Source organism: Felis catus, chromosome A1, assembly GCF_018350175.1.
Source record: "Felis catus isolate Fca126 chromosome A1, F.catus_Fca126_mat1.0, whole genome shotgun sequence".
Taxonomy (NCBI): domain Eukaryota; kingdom Metazoa; phylum Chordata; class Mammalia; order Carnivora; family Felidae; genus Felis; species Felis catus.
This window is the reverse complement of record NC_058368.1, coordinates 184518785-184539568: the sequence shown is the minus strand read 5'-3', so window position 1 is coordinate 184539568 and position 20784 is coordinate 184518785. Positions and strand designations below refer to the sequence as shown.

The 20784-nt window shown below is 35.6% G+C and overlaps 1 long non-coding RNA gene across 2 annotated transcripts in view; it reads left to right on the top strand.

The window, feature by feature from the left end:
* Nucleotides 1–19246, top strand: part of LOC123379616 — a 66541-nt gene extending 47295 nt beyond the window's left edge. For both annotated transcript variants that reach the window (XR_006584298.1, XR_006584295.1), the window contains exons 2-4: nt 9999–10048; nt 17590–17707; nt 18780–19246. This is a non-coding gene — a long non-coding RNA (uncharacterized LOC123379616). The remainder of the gene's footprint in view (nt 1–9998; nt 10049–17589; nt 17708–18779) is intronic.
* The last annotated feature ends 1538 nt before the right edge of the window (nt 19247–20784 follow it).

Sequence of the window (20784 nt, the reverse complement as noted above, 5' to 3'; positions counted from 1 at the left end):
CAATTCAGGATCATGGAATATTTTCTACTTTTTGTGTCTTCTTCAATTTCTTTCATAAGGTTTCTGTAGTGTTCAGTGTATAGGTTTTTCCTTCTTTGGTTAGGTTTATTCCTAAACCTAAATGGTTCCCGGTGCAATTGTAAATGGGATTAATTCCTTGATTTCTCTTTCGGTTGCTTCATTATTGGTGTATAGGAATGCAACCAATTTCTTTGCATTGATTTTATATCCTGCAACTTTGCTGACTTTATGGATAAGGTCTAGCAGTTTTTCAGTGGAATCTTTTGGATTTTTCATATAGAGTATCATGTCATTTGTGAAGAGTGAAAGTTTGACTTCCTCCTTGCCGATTTGGATGCCTTTTATTCCTTTGTATTGTCTGATTTTTGAGGCTAAGACTTCCAATAGTATGTTGAATAACACTGGCAAGAGTGGATGTCCTTGTTGTGTTCCTGACCTTAGGGAGAAACCTCTCTGTTTTTCCCTATTAAGGATGATATTAGTGGTGGGTCTTTCATATATGGCTTTTATGATCTTGAGGTATGATCCTTCTATCCCTACTTTCTTGAGGGTTTTTATCATATTTTGTCAAATGCTTTCCTTGCATCTTTTGAGAAGATCATGTTGTTCTTGTCCTTTCTTTTATTGGTGTGATGTATCACATTGACTGCTTTGCAGATGTTGAACCAGTCCTGCATCCCAGGTATAAACCCACTTGGTCATAGTGAATAATTCTTTTAATGTATTGTTGGATCTGGTTGGCTAGTATCTTGTTGAGGATTTTTGCATCCGTGCTCATCAGGGAAATTGGTCTGTAGTTTTCCTTTGTAGTGGGGTCTTTGTCTGGTATTGGAATCAAGGTAATGCTGGCTTCATAGAATGAGTTTGTAAGTTTTCCTTCCATTTCTATTTTTTGAAACAGTTTCAAAAGAATAGGTGTTAACTCTTTAAATGTTTGGTAGAACTCCCCTGGAAAGCCATCCAGCCCTGGACTGTTGTTTTTTGGTAGGTGTTTGATTACAAATTTGATTTCTTTACTAATTTCTTTACTGTTCAAATTTTCTATTTCTTCTGGTTTCAGTTTTGAAAGTTTATGTGTTTCTAGGAATTTGTTTGTTTCTCCAGATTGCCCAATTTATTGATATATAATTACTCATAATATTCTCTTACTATGGCTTGTATTTCTGCAGTGTTTGTTGTGACGTCTCCTCTTTCATTCTTGATTTTACTTATTTGGGTCTTTCCCTTTTTCTTTTTGATCAAACTGCCTAGGGGTTTTTCAATTTTGTTAATTCTTTCAGAGAACCAGCTCCTGGTTTAATTGATCTGTTCTATTGTTTTTGGTTTTGATAGCATTGATTTCTGCTCTAATCTTTATTATTTCCCCTCTTCTGCTGTTTTGGGGCTTTATTTGCTCTTCTTTTTCCAGCTCATTAAGATGTAAGCTTAGGTTGTGTATCTGAGGCCTTTTTTCCTTCTTTAGTAGGGACTGGATTGCTAAATGCTTTGTTGCATCTCAGAGGCTTTGGGCTGTGGTATTTTCACTTTCATTGCCTTCCATGTACTTTTTAATTTCTTCTTTAACTTCTTGGTTAGCCCATTCATTCTTTAGTAGGATGTTCTTTAGTCTTGAAGTATTTGTTGTCTTTCCAAGTTTATCCTTGTGGTTGATTTTGAGTTTCAGTGCATTGTGGTCTGAAAATATGTACAGTATGATCTCAGTGTTTTTGTACGTGCTGAGGGCTGATTTATGTCCCTGCATGTGATCTGTTCTGGAGAATGTTCCATGTGCACTCAAGAAGAATGTGTATTCTGCTGCTTTACGATGAAATGTTCTGAATATATCTGTTAGGTCCATCCAGTTCAGTGTGTCAAAGTCATTGTTTCCTTGTTGATTTTCTGTTTAGATGATCTGTCCAATGTTGTAAGTGGGGTGTTGAAGTCCCCTACTATTATGGTATTACTATCAATGAGTTTCTTTATGTTTGTGATTAATTGATTTATATATTTGGGTGCTCTCATATTTAGAGCATAAATGTTTACAATTGTTAGATCTTGGTGGATGGAACCCTTAATTATGATATAATGCCCTTTTTCATCTCTTGTTACAGTCTTTATTTTAAAATCTAGATTGTATGATATAAGTATGGCTACTCTGGCTTTCTTTTGGTGACCATAGCATGATAGATGGTTCTCCATTCCCTTACTTTCAATCTGAAGGTGTCATTAGGTATAAAATGGGTTTCTTGTAAACAGCATATAGATGGATCTTGTTTTCTTATACATTTTATTACCCTGTGTCTTTTGATTGGAGCATTTAGTCCATTGACATCTAGAGTTAGTACTGAAAGATATGAATTTATTGCCATTACGTTGCCTGTAGGGTTGGAGTTTCTGGTGGTGTTCTCTGGTCCTTTCTAGTATTTGTGGCTTTTCTTCTTCTTCTTTTTTTTCCCGTTTTTTCCTCCCTTTAGAGAGTCCCACTTAAAATTTCTTGCAGGGCTGGTTTAGTGGTCATGAACTCCTTTAGTTCTTGTCTGGTTAACTTTTTATCACTCCTTCTATTTTGAATGACAGCTTTGCTGGATCAAAAATTCTTGGCTGCATATTTTTCCAATTCAACACATTGAATATATTCTGCCACTCCTTTCTGACATTCCAGGTTTCTGTGGATAGGTCTGCTGCAGATCTGATCTGTCTTCCCTTGTAGGGTAAGGACTTTTTTCCCCTTGCTGCTTTCATGATTCTTTCCTTGCCTGAGTATTTTGTGAATTGGACTATGATATGCCTTGTTGGTGGTCGGTTTTTGTTGAATCTCATGGGAGTTCTCTGTGCTTCCTGGATTTTGATATCTGAGTCTTTCCCCAGGTTAGGAAAGTTTTCTGCTATGATTTGCTCACATAACCCTTCTACCCATTTTTCTCTCTCTTCATCTTCTGGGACCCCTATGTTTTGGATGTTATTCCTTTGTAATGAGTCACTGAGTTCTCTAATTCTTATATCATGCTCTTTTATAGTCTTATTCTTTTTTTCTGCTTCATTGTTCTCCATAAGTTTGTCCACTGTATCACTCATTTGCGGCTCTGCTTCATCCATCCTGGCTGTCGTGGCATCATTCAAGATTGCATCTCAGTTACAACATTTTTAATTTCATCCTGACTAGCTTTTACTTCTTTTATCTCTGTAGAAAGCCATTCTATGCTATTTTCAACTAGCTAGTGTTCTTATTATCATTATTCTAAATTATGGTTCAGGCTTCTTGCTTGTATCTGTGTTAAGTCTCTGGCTATCATTTCTTTCTGTTCTTTCTTTTGGGGCAAATTCCTTCATTTCATCATTTTGTAGTAAGAAAATGAATTAATAAACTAAAAAACATAAAAATTAAACTAAAAACAACACCAAAAAGAAAAGACACGTTGCTAGATCCTAAGTGTGTTTTGGTTTGGTTGTTGAAAGAAGCTTGATAGATTAGAGAAAAAAAGGGAAATAAAAGAAAAGGAAAATGTTTGAATATTTGATAAAAAAGAATACAATAAAATAGAATAAAATGAAATGATGAATGTTAAATAGAATTGTAAAATTTTACAAAAAAGTAAAACATATAATAGGAAAAATTAAAAATCTGTTTTATAGAAATGGAAAATAAAAGTATTTTTTTTTCTGTATTGAAGAATAAGAAAAGAAAAAGAAACAAAAATTAAATAGAAAGATCACCAAACAGAATGAAATATGATTGAAATTATATCCAGTTTCTTCTAGGAGTCAAACTATGAAGTACTTTATAGTCTGTAAACTAAGCAGATGGAGAGAGTTGTGGTGTTCCTTAAGAGCATGGTTGGCCCACTTGGGCAGAGCATAGTGTAACAGCTCCATTCTCTACTAGATGGCACTGATTAGCTTACTGGGGTGGATTGTTGTGGTACTTGTAGGCATTTATGCACACATGTGGGAGGGGTGAAAATGGCATCACCTAGCTATGCAGTCTGAAGTATCAGAACTTTGTGCTCTCTCCAACAGGCAATCAAGCACCCCTCATTTGTCTCCTGCTTCCATCCTCTCCCTGCTTTTGCACTGTCTTAGACCAAGCTGTCAGACTGTCAAGTGGTTCCTCCCTCCTGAGTTTTATCTCAGATGCGACTGTGTTTCCCAAACCCTCACTTCTGAGGGACTGCAGCTTTGACCAGCTCAGACCCTTGGGGTAGAGTATCACCAAGCAATGGCTGGGGGGTGTTGGCCCACCCCCCAGGAACATTGTTGCAACCATTTTCCTGCAGATGCCCAGAGACTGTGGTTGGGTGCCAGCCCTCCCCAGAAAAAGTTCACGTGATCATGTAGCAGCAGTGTTTTAGGGATTATGTTAAATCACAACACACATCTGGCACCAGGCTTCACCCTTGACATCCTTGTTCCAACACGAGCGAATGTGGCTCCTCTTTGGAGTCAGCTGGGACCTTTGTGGGGAGGCCACACAGCTTCTACCAAATGTCCTCCCAGCAGGGGTGAACCACTTCTCCCCTTGTGACCTGACCTTTTGAACCTCAGTCTCTGCTCCTGGGGATTCTCCTTTCCCACCAGAGCACTACTAGATATTAAGCTGCAGAGTTTCAGACTCTGTGCTCCCCCTGTTTATAGTCTTAATGGAATTTAAACCCTCTCCTTTCTCCTTTATCCCTTTTTTTGTTCAATCCCTTGTAGCTGTTTCCATTATTCCCCTTTTTCTCCAGCTGCTTTTGGGGTGGGGGGTGCTTTTCCCATACTCTCTCCCTGTCTCCATCCTCTCACCACAGGCAAAAATAGCTCCTTGCCCTCTGCGGCTTCTCTGTCCCACAGTTCACCTCTCTGCTATGTACCTGCTGAGTTCTGTGGTTCAGGTTGTACAGATTGTTTTGTTAATCCTCAAATCAGTTTTCTAGGTATGTAAGATGGTTTGGTGTCGATCTGGCTGCCTTTCAGGGATGAGAAGGGCAAAAAAAACCTCCCATGCTGTTGTGCCATCTTGGCCCCTCCTTATTTTTCTTATTCTTAATTGATCTACCAGATAATTTGTCAAAGTAGTAATAGCAACAGTGTATTTGATTATCTACTCATGTGTCCTTATATGTAAGTAAAATGAATGACAGCAATGATACAAGGGATAGTGGGAGGAAAAAATTAGGATCATTTATTATTATGAAGTACTTGCACTAACCTGTGAAGAGGTATAGTGTTATTTGAAAGTGGACTTGGATTTATCATAAATATGTATTGGAAACTCCAGAGGAAATGCTTTAAAAAGTTTAAAAAATATAATTGATATGCTAACAAGGAGAGAAAATGGAATCATATACAATGCTCTGTTAAAATGACAAAAGGCAGAAAAGAGTGGAGGACAAAAAAATAGGAACAGAGAACAAGGACAATGAATAGAAAACAATAACAATATGATAAATGTTAATCAAACTATATCAATAATCACTTTGAACATCAGTAGTCTGAATACATGGACTAAAAGCCATAGATTGTCAGAGTATCACTTTACATCTGTAGAATGGCTACACTCAAAAGGACAAGAAATAACAAGTATGGTAAGACTATGGGGGGGTGAAAAGGAACCCTTGTGCACTGTTGATGGGAATGCAAATTGGTGGAGCTCCTCTGGAAAATTGTATGGATATCCTTCAAAAATTAAAAATGGAATTATCATATAATTCAGTAATTCCACTTCCGGATGTTTACTAATTCAAAAAGATATATGCATCACTCTGTTTACTACGGCATTATTTACAATAATAGCCAAGACATGGAGGCAACCCAAGTGTCCATTAATAGACAAGTGGATAAAGAAGATGTGTGTACATACACACACACACACACACACACACAGAGGAATATTATTCAGCCATAAAATGAATGAATCCTTGTGTGGAAATAGGTTCTACTTACATAAATGGATTAGAAAAAAGTTTAAGGTGAAAGCTGCCACCACAGGGTGAGAGCACATGGAGTTAGCTAGCAAGGTATTGTAATGGGGTCACGAGTAACTTGTTATATAACCTGCAGAAAATTACTTTCCATCTGACACCAATATACTATTTTACTTTGATTATGAACTCCACTTGCCCCCCAGACCCTTTGCTTCTTACAAACACAAGTTAATGATAGCTGTCTGATTGTTTTCTCCATGTTTACCTATGTAAGATCTTGTTTTCTTCATGTTCAACATGTGGGTATTATCTTGTAAACTCAATAAATATGGTGACAAAACCTCTGTTTGGTGCTCTTGTCTCCTCCCAGACATTAGCCTCTCTTGTATTTAATTCTGGGTCCATTCTCTTGCTGGACAAGAGAGAACTCAGACTTACAGTCTGTGAGAAATCCTGCTCTTTTCAACAACATGGATGCATCTAGAGGATATAATGCTAAGTAAAACAAGTCAGAAAAGATAGATACCATATGGTTTCACTCATGTGTGGAATTTAAGAAACAAAACAAAGAAAGAAAGCAATAAAAAGCCCCACAGACTTTAAATACAAAGAGCAAAACTGGTGGCTTCCCAAGGAGAGGTGGATATAATAAAGAGAATTAAGAGTAAATTTATCATGATGAGCACTGAGTAATATATAGGAATGTTGAATCATTATATTGTATACATGAAACTAATATAATACTGTATGTTAATCACACTTCAATAAAAAATAATAAATTCAGGACCAAATGTCAGAGTAAATTAAAAAACCCAAGATGTTTTGTGTGTGTGTGTGTGTGTGTGTGTGTGTGTGGAAGTTGCAAATATGTGTTGTATAAAATAAATCCACTTTAAAAATAAATACACAAATAGATTAGAAGTAAGTGGATGGAGAAAGATAGATATACTATGCTAACTTTAATTAAAGAGAGAGGAGCTATATTAATTTCAGACAAAGCAGACTTCAGAACAAGGAGATTTATTGTGGATAAAGATAGGCATTACATAATGATAATGGGATAATTCTCCAAGAAGACATAATTCTTAGTGTGTGTGAACCTAACAATAGAGTGTCAAAATGAGGCAAAAACTGAGATCACTGTAAGGAGAAGTATATGAAGCTGCTATTATAGTTGGAGTCTTTAACATCCTTCTATCAGAAATGGACAGGTCCAGCAGGCAGAAAATCAGTAAGGGCATAGTTGAACTCAACAGTACCATCATTTAACTGAATATAATTGACATGTATTGAGTATTTCATCCATCAGCAGCAGAATACACATTCTTCTTTAGCTCCTATAGTACATTAACCAAGAAAGACCACATTCGGTGTCATAAAGCACACCTTAAATTTAAAAAAAGTAGAAAATCTATGTTTCTTTTCAGACTGCAGTGGAATTGAAGTAGAAATCAATAACAGAAAGATAGCTGGAAAATCCCAAAATACTTGGAAATGAAAATACACTTTTAAGACATAGGTCAAAGAGAAATCTCAAGTGAAAATAAAAAAAAATTTGAAGCAATGAAAATACAACATCAAAATTTGTGTGATGCAGTAAAAGCAATACTGCATTGGAGAGAAATTTAGAGCATTGAATGCATATATTGAAAAGATGAAAGATCAAGAATCATTAATCTAAGCCTCCACCTTTGGAAACTAGAAAAAGAATATCAAATTAAATCTACAGAAAGCAGAAGACAAGACATAGTAAAAATTAGAGACTAGATCAATGAAATTGAAAGCAGAAAGTTGTTTAGAAAATTAACAAAACTAAAATCTGTTTCTTTGAAAAGACTAATAAAATTTATAAGCTTCTAGCAAGGTTAAGAAAAGAAATAGCACAAATCACTAATAATAGAAATTAAATTGACTTTAATAAAAATTAAAGAAATTGTATTAAAATAATATAATTACTAAAGATCTTAAGGTCATTGACAGGATACTAAAGGAATATAATGAACAACTTTCTTCCCACAAATTCAGTGACATAGATGAAATGGACCAATTCCTTGAAAGACATGATCAGCCAAAACTCACAGAAGAAGAAATAGACAATGTGAATAATTCTGTCTCTCTGTCTCTCTCTCTAGTATATAAAGAAATTGAATCAATAATGAATAATTTTCCAAATGGCCCTAGGCCCAGATTGGTTCCCTGTTCTACTAACATTTAAGGCAGAAGTTATAACAATTCTCTAAAGTCTCCTTCAGGAGATAGAAACAGAGAACATACTTCCTAACTCATTCAAGGAGGCCAGCATTACTTAACCCAAACCATATAAAGACATTAGAAGAAAAGTAAACTACAGAGTAATATCTTTCATCAACATAGATGCAAGAATCCTCAACAAAATATTAGCAAATTGAGCAATCCATAAACAGAAATTTAACAACATTTAAAAAGAATGATATATATCAGGACCAAGTGAGATTTTTCTTAGATATGCAAGGCTGGCTCAACATTCAGAAATCAGTTTAATGTAATCTGTCCCATCAACATGCTGAAGAAGAAAAATCACACAATCCTATGAACAGATACAGAGAAAGCATTTGGCAAAATCCAGTATGCATTCATGACAAAAATTCTCAGTAAACTAGTTATAGAGGGTAACTTCCTCAACTTGATAAAGAACATCTGTAAAAACCTACAGCTAACATCATACTTAACAGTGAGAAACTAGAAGCTTTCTCTTGACTGTTTCCTCTTACCAGTTCTTTTCAATGTAATACTGGAAGTCCTAGCTAATGCAATACAAGAAAAAGAAAAGTTACCTGTTTGGGGGAGGAAGAAATAAAGAGTAATTATATCTTATGGTGTGATTTTAACTGAAATCTTGATTTTTTTAAAGCTATAAAGGATATTTGGGGCCAATTGGAAATATTTGTGGACTTTTTATTAAATAATATCAAAATTAAATCTCTTGGTTATGATTATGGTATTGTAGTTATATAAAAGATATTTGGTGAAGTATGTTGAGGTAAAGTGTTTTCATATTTGCAAATTCACAAGTTTCAGCAAAAAACATATGTGTGCTCAATGATGTATAAATATGAATTAATTAATTTTATTTTCTATTGTAGGAAAGATTAGTAAAAATGATAACATCCAAATACATTAAGACCATGTGAAGGCAAATTCATACACTACTCATTGAAATTGATACAACTTCCTGTGAAGCAATTTTGTATATATTTTTTAAAAGTCTCAAAATTTATGTATATATGTTAACACAACATTACTATTTCTATGAATTTATTCTATCAAAATAATCAGAAAACAATACAGAGATATATATAAGAAAGGATATTCCTTGAAGAGGAATTAAATATGATGAAAATTATGAAAATAAGATGATAATGACATTTTCATTATAATGAAAATGAAAGGGAAAAACCTAAATTTCACCAGTGATGGTTGACTTTACTGAAGTTTCCAGGGTTGGCATATATATTACTCCCGACCAATCAGAGCATTTTATCTTTGCACCTCCAGGGATTGGTTCAAGATTGGACACATGTTCCTACCAGAATAAACCTAAGACTTCTGCTGAAGTGTTCAAATAACATCATAGTTAACAGTGAGAACCGGAAAGACTGTAACCCCGATTTGCAGGAATACATCATGGAAGGAGCCTTTTTTTGAGAATAAAGCCAATATATAGGAAAATAAATTTAAGATATGGAGGGAGGTTATTTAGGGACCTGATCATTTAGGGATCTAATTCCATCTATAATTGAAACTCTGGACTCTTTAATTAAGTTACTACATTTTTTTGTTGTTTGTTTTGTTTTTGCTTTTTTCCCCCAAATCCAATTTGAGTTGCATTTTCTGTCACTTGGAACAGAAATCATTCTGAACAACTCTGTATTCTTAGACGTGAGAATTAGAAATGTGCAAACATAAAGGATATGCCAACATTCCTTGTGTTGGAAGTATGGACCCATTATTTGTATTTGTAGCCAGAAATGAAATTGCTATTAAATATAGTTTTAAATTAGCATAATCATATCATACTGCTTTTCAATGTTATTTTTAATCTCTGTTTCTCTACAGTAATTTTTGATTCAACTGTTCAACTGGATGAAGCCTAAAAAAAGGAGACAGTAAGTATTCACAGGATGCTCTTTTTGTTTGCTTCACAGATATCACCAAGCTTGTCTATATTACAGTGATTCACTTTTCTGTTCCCTACTGAGTCACTTTCAGGCGTGGAGGGTAGCAATATAAGTTGTAATTCACATTGTAAATGGAGTGAGGATGGTTCCAGTGAAAGTAAGATGAAAATAAGTATTTCTTGTGTGTGGAGATAGAGGTCGGCATCTGTAGTATTGAGACTCTCAAAATGATTTTTTTCAATTTCAAATGTTTTAAGTAGGTTGCTTCTGTGGGTATGCAATACCTAAAGTATAAGATGATTTCTTCAACTGTTGGTCCCTCTTAAACTAAATTAATCATCCTATGAAATTGTAACATTAAAAATAAAATGAAGTACCATATGCGTTTAAAATTAAAGTCATGATTTTCAAACTTGGTTCCTTCCATTGGTGCTTCAGGAATTCCACAGTGTTTTACTTTTTTCCATTGACTTAAAAAAATATTTTTTTAGCATTTTATTGGGTTGAATGGTGTCCCCACCAAAAAAACCAATTTGGGACTTCTGGCTGCCAAGACTGTGAGAGGATAAAGTTTTATTGTTTTAAACAGCATAGTTTGTGGTAATTTGTTAATGGTAGCCACAGAAGTAAATACAAGTATGTCTTAAAACTTAATTAAAATACATTCTGAAAGCACCTGCATAAGTAATCTGCCAAATCTGAACACACTGGAGATCAGTAGTATGTTGTTACTTTCAGGGTATCTCATTTTTGTGCAGAAATTAGGTATCTTACTTTTTATAGTTGGTAATACTATCCTAAGATTTAAGTATAAGATTTTAAAATACTGTTACGATACAGTCAGTCATCTCAGTGAATCAAATTGTTTAGTTAAGACTCCTTGAGATGTAAATACAACAAATTTAGAAAGACAGAAAAAAATAACTTATTAGTTTATTAAACTTAAAATTTCTGAAAGTAGTATGCTTGATTCAGGAACTCTAACATGGGTTTAGAATAAATTTCAAATTCTGTTCTGTGAACTAAAATGTCTAACAATATCTGATTTTTTTTCTAGTTTCTTCCCATTTACTCATCTCATTTCTTTCTACTCCTTGTTTTTTTACACCACTCTAGCTTCAGTAAACTTCATGAAGTTTCTAGAATAGTTTGTCTGTTTTCTTGGAATGTTCGATCTTTTGGTTTTCTTATTCATATCATTTTGACCTCAGTTGAAATGCCATTTCTTCAGTGAACTTCTTTGGCCAACCCATATGAAATAGACTATGTGTCTTTTATCTATTACTTCATAACAGACTACCATAAATCTTAGTGTCTTAAAACAACTATCAATTGCCCATGATTCTCTGTGTCAGAATCAAGTAAGACTCAGTGAGTAGCTTGTCTTTCCCTCTATGTAGTGTTGGCTGGGTGGGTTGTTTGGAGCTAGAGAACCAATATTCCTTCTCTCACTAGTCTGGAGCCTTGGTGTAGGCTGTCAGATTAGGTGCCTCAAATCTTCCCCACTTGGCTTCTCTCCTCATAAATTCTCTCATCTTTTGGAACTTCTCTTTCCATGTGGCTTCACGGGGCTTTGCTATATAATAGCTTTCTTCTAAGAGTGAAAGCTGAAGCTATCAGGCCTTTAAGGGCTGATTAGAAGTCCCAGAATGCCATTTTCACCTCATTCGTAGTTGGGTCAAAACAAGTCATAAGATTACCATGTATTCAAGTGGTGGTAAAATAGACTCCCTGTTTGTTCGGAGTTCTGTCATGTGTACAGGGATTAGATAATTGTTGGTGATGATTTTTGTAGATAAGCAACCACAGTCCACCTTATGGCTATACCCTTTCTCATTTGTTTCACATGTAAAATATCCTCATCCCCTCAAGACCTCCAACCCCTATCCAAATATAGCATCGGGCCCAACATACAGTGTCTTGTAATATACAACTGCTCTGGAGAGGAAAAGTCTCTATGAATGTAGTTCTTCTTGATGGTAGTTTTGTGAACTAAAAGTCAAGATATCCTCTCCCACACCAAATGCAATACAGGAGCAGGCTAACTATGGTAGACACTCCCATTCAACAGTGGGAGAAAGGAAGACACGTAGCAGTCACTGGTCCATAACCATTCTAAAACCATCTAGTCACATGTCACCTGTTTCCCTAATCAAGACAATGTTTCTTTAGTAGAGCCTAGTTTTTCTGCTCCCTGACAGGGGTTCTCTAGTGCAGTTTTCCTTGACGCATGGCTTTGTGCCTTGAGAATTTCTGTTTGCAGTTTAACAGCTCCCACCTCCTGCTGTCTATCTGCATAAATTTGAGGGCCCATAGGCCTCTTTCATTTTCATCTATCTCAATCCCATTCAATCCAAGATAGTAGTACTCCTACCAGTATAGATCTCTTAGAATATTTGTGGACTTTTCATATATCTTATAGGGATTCACTCTGTGTGCCAAAGTCACATTGATAACTTTTTTTCCCCTCCACTTTGGGCATACCAGGTTGATTTAGGGCAATGCCTTAAGATTCTTATTTATACTTGTTTTAATTTCACTGAAGGGTGTAATAAACATAACTCTAATTCTTCTGAGTTTTAAACAAAGGATCTTATGGCTACACTCTTGATTTTATTTTCATCTGGAGGCCATTTCTTACTTTGAGAACATGTTTCTGACTGAAAAAACTGTCCTGGGTCCTCTATATTTCCTCTAAACTATGCTTATATATGTAGCAATTCTTCTTTAGTTTGTCTCTCTGCTGTACTTGATCATGCATAACACAACAGGAAACTGATTGGCACTTTCAGACTTACATCTAAAAACCTTAGCTAGAGTCACAAGTGTTGCCAAATGTTTCACGTTTGTGGATCATAGGTCATCCTGTCCCCAGTCCTTAATAGCATTTTTCCAATGCTTTTCAAATCTCCTTAGTAGTTCTCAGCTTTCTTCAAGCCTCTGTCTGTCACCTAGTTGCAAAGGCAATGCTGTGTGTTCCAGGTTTTTGTCAAAGCAGCACTCTAGTTCTGGTTCTAATTTCTGTTTCCCTTACTATTGCTGCAAAACAAAGCACTCCAAAACTTAGCAGCTTAAATCAATAATTATTTTTTCATCCATGATTCTGTGAGTCAGGAATTCCAGTAAGGTTTCGTGAGGATGGTTTATCTCTGTTCCTTTCGCATGGTAGCTGTTGGCCAGAGTATCTTGATTGGGGTCAGAGGATCAAACATAGCTTCACTAATTGGTTGAGGGCCTTAGTATGGCCTGTGAGGCTTCATTTCTCCTCTCTATAGCTTTTTTTTTCTCATGTGGTCTCTCATTGTTCAGATACTCTCTCTCTTTAAGGCCTTTCTCTATAGCAGGATAGTCTAGATTTCTTTACGTGGGGTCTCATTTCCAAGACTAAAAGGAAAAGCTACAAGGCCTCTTAAGACGGAGGCTTGGGAGTTTCTCAGAATGTTACTTCTGCATCGTTCTGTTGGCCAAAAATACTTACAAGCTCAGCCAAGGTACAAAGAGGGGAAAAATAGACTCTACATTTTGATAGAATTCAGTGTCAGGCATGTAGAGGGACCAAAGGAATTCTTGTGAACTACTTTCGTAGAGACTAGCAACTTATTCCATGAAGGGCCACACAGTAAATATTTTAGGCTTTTATAGCCACATGTTGCTAATGTTGTATATTCTCTATCTCTTTAACAATCCTTAAAAAATGTAAAGAACAGATATGATCTAAGACATGTAGTAGTTGGCATTAGACAACATAGCACTTCCACTTCGTCATGAGCTTTCTTACTATGCTTTGTTTCTTACAGGGCCTCACATCACTCTGAAATTATTATTTTTTTTTTAAATTACTATTAGTCCCACTACAAAGTAAGCCATCCATCATGTGGGCAAGAGTATTTGTTATTTTATTTTTTACCTTATCCGTAACTTTTATGGCCCATAATAAATGTCCAATAAATATTTGCTGAATAAATAAATTAGTAAACGAATGTATCAGAATTTATTTTCACTTTATCTTATAGAGATGTCTTCTATTTTGGTGGAATCATTCTCAGGGTTCTATATAATATTAAGATGGCTGCGACTAGCTCCAGACCAAATTCTTCCAGATTCAAATCCAGTGACTCTCCCAATAATCGCAAGAAAATGTTCAGAATTTGCTTCTTTTGTGAATCTCAACTGTGTCAGATACTCTGTTTCGAAGCAATTCTTGCCAGGAAAAATAAAGAAGTCTGATTGGCCAGAATTGAGTCACATGCCATGGGTGGAACTACAAATATCCCCAAATGTGTGAACTAGAAATTGGGGAGGCATCTTCCAGAGGAAAATCACCTTACTGGATGAATGATGAATAGATGCTTTCTGGCCAAAATATGTCCAAATCACAGACTTTTTTTAATCCAACTTTCTTCAACTTTAGTTGAATGAAATGCTGAAAGAGGGCAAATCAAAGGCTGTTATATGACAAGGCTTGTGTCTGCATTTGGACTTTCTAATTGTTGATATCATGAAAATAGCTTTATTTTTCTAACTTAATGACTTTAAATCAGTGCATTTATATTTCTTTAAAGACATCCACTATAAAATAATATCATTATCTGTCTTATTTCTGAGAGTTTTCTCTTTGGTTTAATTGGGGGGAATAGTGGTGCCAGTGTTGTTAAAGTAAAATTGAAAGGCAGTGGTCTAAAATTAATGAATCAGTCACATGTGCTATGTTTGTTTTATTAGGATTGCCTGCATCTTATTAGTTACTCTGTGTTAACAGAGGATATTGCCTCAGTGGAGAAGAAATATCTTTCCTAAATCAAGAGCTTTCAGTCAGAAATCTATTTTCTCAGGGAAATCTGAAAATCCATTCTACATTCTATTTAAAATCAGTATATTTTATCTGACTACTGTTTTGAAGAGAGCTTACTAATATTTGTTTTTTAAAATTTGGCAGCCTATTGAAAATCAACTTTTAAAAAAAGTACTGCATGTTTGAACCTACATTTCCTACTCTTTTCCTAACATTTGAGGTAAAAATAGGTGTGGGAAATATCAACATATTGTCTTTTTCTATAATAGCTCTCAAATTCCTATGGTTTTAGTTATAAACCATTTCTAGTCTAAATTTTTCAGGCTGGATAAATATGGAATAGATTCCCATGTTCCAGTTTGTAATCACTTGGCAGTATGTGTCTGTATTCCTCACTAGGTTGGCAGTTTATTTGTATATTCTGAGTTAGGAGCTTCCTCCTTCAATATTACTTATTAGTTATGCATTTTCTCAAAGATTGAATGGCTAACAATAGAAGAGAAAAGATGTGGTTCCCAGTATCATTTAGAAAACATTGATTTCAAGTTTTCACCAAGGCTTTTGTAAGGTTTTTCTAATAACCACTTTGAAAGGGTAGGCGGAGTTAGCTAGATGGTACTATTAACAAACAACCAAGACTGATGAAATGACTATTTTGGAATGCCTCTTTTCAACCAATTTAGAATCAAAGCTATGTTTCTGAGAAATTGCATAAGTGCCAGTTATTCTATGTTGTTTTCAAGTCAGTCTGTAATATCGTTATGTGCTTGAACTCCCTCTATAATTTTGTACACAACAAATCAAGAGGATTTCTTCTTCTTCTCCTTCTCCTCCTCCTCTTTCTTCCTCCTCGTCGTCGTCTTCTTCTTCTTCTTCTTCTTCTTCTTCTTCTTCTTCTTCTTGTCTAAACACTAACATTGATAAAACAAACAACAGTTTCTACTGCATCTCTTCTTTTAATGCCTCCTCCCATTTAAGTAAGCATGTTTAGAATTAGGTTTATAAACAACCCCTTGGGAAAAGAGACTCCCTTCCTCACTCTGTCATTCAGTGAATTACAGCACAGCAGGAATGTATTTCAAAGTAACATATACAGAAGACAGTGCCAAATGATTTTGCTGTAAGGCAATATAATCTACGGACATCTCACAGTAACCTTATTTTATATTGAATTCTTGTTCTCTTTGTTTTCCTATCCCTCTCATTTTACAATAAATTTTAAGTCCTCCCGGAGCCACCACAATTATGTAGACACAAGAAGATGTACATTGTTTTAGTTCTCTCAAGAGTGGAAATGAATTAACATTCCATATTGATTATTCTAACTTCTCATTCTTCCCTGAAAGATATTTGATGGTTCTTTCTGGTAGACCCCAATGTGCCATCACTTTTCCTCCGCCAAGCACTGGTGCCCTTTGTTTTTTGTTTGAGCCATCTGATCTAATCTGTTCTGTCTTTTTATATTGAAATTAACAAGGCATATACCCTGAGGCATAGGCAGTATCTACAACAGTGAGGCACAAACGAACTTGAACATGAGGTCAATCAAGTGCACAAAATACATCACACAGTTATTCTAAGTCTCATGCTGGGTCTATAATTGCCCCTTGTTCTGTCATTAGGGCTCCCTTACAAGTCATTATTTTGAGTCGGCAGAGCTATGGGGAGTATTCTTCCTGATGGTTAGTATAAAGTTGAATTGATAACATAAATATCTCCCAGCACAAAATACAAGGAGCAGGTATTTAGATTAGATCTAATAAAGTGTGCAGCTGTTCAGTCTCTTTATGAATCCTGGCTAAAACAATAATCAACAACTTTCAATTGGGTTCTCCTTCAGTAGTTCTGTAAAAGAGAAACTTTTTTCTAAATGAATGGACACATACCTTATTACAATTTGCCTGTCTGCTCTTATCCTAAGTTTGTTTTTTGCTTGGCCAAGACCAGCATTAACCAGATTTCATGGGAATTTTGCCTTAGTCAGCATTGTGTAAAAATTATTCCATTTTAAAGTAGAAGCATCATTTATTCATTTGTATTGTGGAGAGAGGTGGTGTGAGTTTAATGCTGAAAGAATATACTAAGTTTGTGGCCTCAAGCACATTTTTAGAAGTATTACCTTTCCTGGGAAAAAAGAGAATTCAAACCCCTGCTCAGAACATAGTAGCTGACAGTGCTCAGATGAAGTTTGTAGAGATGACTGTAGTTTAGATTCTTGATGTGGATCTAGCCTCTGGACAAAAACAAAGTTGCAGAAATGATGGGGAAGGAAGACCTGAGTGATTTTGGAAATACCCATGCACTCAAAGGAAGACACTAAGATGCTTTTTAAAAAGTGATCAAATTAGGTGAATCAACTCATCTGAGGTCCAGCTACTTCATGTTGGAAAAGATATTTTCCAAAATAGGGATGCCTTTTCCTTAACTGTAAAATGAAGGGATTAGACTGTAATAGAGACCGCTAAATAATGGTGTGTGGTCTGGGTTCAATTCACAGAACATTGTGTTTGAATTGTGTTGCATTGTTTAAAAACCATGAATTTGTTGCTAATGTAAAAAAAAAAAAACTTTCATCATAGGCGAAATACCTATACCCTACATGGATAAAGGAAAGGTTGTTAGAAAAGGAAAGCTAGTGGAGGCCAAGAAACGTAATAAATAGATGGAAAACATCCCCCCCCCCCCCCCCCCCCCCCCAGGTAACTCAGCATGATGGTTTTTCAAGAACTTCTTTCAGGTACAAATCGTGAAAGTCAGAAGATTTCACCTAGGAACCTGGATTTGTGTATCAGTTATCTACTACCATGATAATGCTGCAGAGCAAACAACCACAAAGCTTTGGTGGCATGCAAAAAGTAAGTTTATTACTCATGTGTCTAGGATAAATTGAGGTTTAGTTATGTGGCTTCCTTGATCTTGGTGGGCTCACACATCTGGCTTTCAGCTAGGGCAATTTGTCTTTTCTCTGTATCCTTGACTCTTAAATATGTGTTCTCATGCTGATGGTAAAAATAAAATAAGAGTATGCAGAAATGTGTAAGACTTTAAGCTCTAGGTTTAGAAACTCTGGCATTACTGTCACTTGTACTTTATTCTGTTGGTCAAAAGAAGGACATAGGAAATCCCATAGTTCGAGTATGAAGACATTATATAGTTATAAGCCAAAGGGCATAGACACAGGAAGCAGGGATATTTTTGGTATCCACCACATTTTGCTTAAAAATTCAGAACATCTGACAGTATTGGAATCTACACTTCAGGCATGGCACATATAGGTAAGGCTGGGTAGCAGCTGCCAGCTTTAGATGATCAAGTATTTGTCAGTTTGTGACAGTACCTACCCATGCTTTATTATCTCTCTGAGATCAAGACCAGTGTTGTTTTTTGTCATTATCATTGCACTTTTGTGGTAACATTTCTTTGGGAGATTGGTTTCTGCCTCCAGGCCATTCTGAAAAGTGGGCAAATGGTAGGCAGACCAAGATGACCATACAATTTTTTTTTCACACATAGATTGCTTCATTCACTTATGCCATTTGCCTAGATTCTGGTGTCATCTGAGTTTGAGGTACCTGATGAAGACGACTTCTAATTTTGAAACAGTCTTCATTAATTTAGAATAAAGGTAAAATAAAGACATTGGAAGTCCTGACAAAGCCTGACCAAACTGAAAGTTCATGATAAAATTGTAAAAATTTTAAATTGCAAAAAGTATTCTTGTGAGAGCTGGGAAGAGTTGTTAGAATTTATGTGAACACAGTGCAACCGCACATAACTGATTTGCCCTAAGAGCATTCATTTCATTTCCATCAGAGACAAATATCTCTATCCTACATGGATAAAAGATGAGTTAGTAGAAAAGGGGATCCTAGTCCAGGTCAGAAGACTCAGTAAACAGAAAACATGTTGTTGTTTTTTTCTTTCCAGTGACTCTGCGTACTTCTCCAAGAACTTCTTCAAGCTTGCATTTCCTCAAAATTCTCAATACCTACCACAAAACATATCTAATTTTACTGTTATCCAGACAGAGAAAGATATGTTTCTTGGTGCTCTTCAAGACTATTTTTTCATTTCTTCTTCCTATCCCTTTCAGGGCCTCACTCTACTCTTCTCAGGCATTCTTTTGAATAAGTTTGAGTATGTATATATGTGTAGGCATATTATGCCTACATATCTATATACAATTTCCTTTTACCATCATTATTGCTACGGATGATTTGCATTTTTTGTGGGATAGAGAGGAAAACAATTAGGGAAAGAGAATTTACTGAGGGGAAGTTTAAATGGGTTAAAGAGGTAGGTCCTTAGAATGCTAGCCTACCTTCCTGTCTCAGTTTTCTCATCTCTGTAATGGTATGATAGCTTGTAGTATAAAGAGAATAGAATGCAACTCATTTTTTTATCTGTATAATGGGGTTAATGGCTTATAATATAAATGGAATAGAACCAAAATCATATTATGAATAATAATCATATTATTTGCAATAGCCATGAACATTATGAATACTATTGTTGTTTCTAGACATGTTTTTGTAGAAATACAGCGTTAATATGATTTGGGTATATTCTTGTGGTACCTTTTTATTCTTTCTTTCCATTTGGACCCTCTTCTTCCCCCTATTTTCTTATCTGGGGAATATTTCTTTGTTGTGCCCTATATTAGGGAAATTTTGCTTTTCATAAGTGAATATCCTTAAGAAGGTTTTTTTTTTCCTGAAATTCTTCCACATTACTAGGTTTTGGGAGGAGACTTGTGAGAGGTACTTCCCCTAGGCTTATTATTCTCTAGGAAGGTCCTGCCTTGTGGTAAGCTCAGGGCTCCCTCTATAGTCATTTTTAAATATCATACCCTGGTAAATCCTATACTTAGCTGAGGACATTACCTTTCTCCTCAGACTAGGAGTCATCTGACCTTTGATGATCCTGATGCCAATATAGTATCTTTGTGTGATGATTTCACCATAATTATCGCCATTTTAATAAAGCTTTCTGTGGCAAGAATATGATGAGAGGGATGTGTTGGTACTCCTTGCTTGGTGATGAATGAATATAAGCATGGAGTACAGTTTATCTTCCCCTAATATGTTCCAAAAGCCCTCTGTTATTATCTACAGCATTATGTATTCTGAAGATAACCCATGTAGTGTGCTATTTTGCCAAAAAGGAAAAAAAAATCCGGAGTCAAGTGTATCTGTAAAGTGTTGCAAACTGCTCCCCTCAGAGTGAGTTAGTTTCAAAAAAAGAACTCTGACTGTCAAGCCTGAGTGGAATTCATAGAAGAATTTGGGAAAGCTCAGAACCTCTAAGGAAACCTGAATCACTAGACCTTGCAAAGAAGGGAGAGTCCATTAGTAGGAATAGAGCAATGATGCTTCAGGGCAATTTTTTATCCTTATGTCCATCTGTTAAAGCAGCACATTTTTAGGAGGGAGAACCTGATTAGCCTTGACTTGGTCACGTGTCCACTAGTTTGGGAGAGGGGATGTAACCTGAGCACTCCCATGGAAAATCCCAATGCAAGCAACCATTTTGCTCCCCAAATGAAAAGTGACCAGGTGATGATGAGGAACAAAGAACAGGTATTTACCACACACTTCCCTTTTGGAGTATCACAAGGCATGTTAGCTCTCAATATTCTCTGCAGGAAAGACACTTCTAGAACCACATATAACCTGGATGTGTTTTATATTGTTTTTATGTAATATCTATTACCCTCAGGAGAGACTAGTAATCCTTTGAATATTCTCTGGAAATGATGACTTATATCTTTTGGGTATCATGCTTTAATCTTTGATTGGGTTCCTCTTATGCTGTATATTACAACTTCCTAATCCTTTCATAGTTATACCAACAGTGTCTCATATTTTAAAGTACCAACTGCTGTAGGTGACATAGGTATTTGCTTCTTAATCATTGTGAATAAAACAAATAT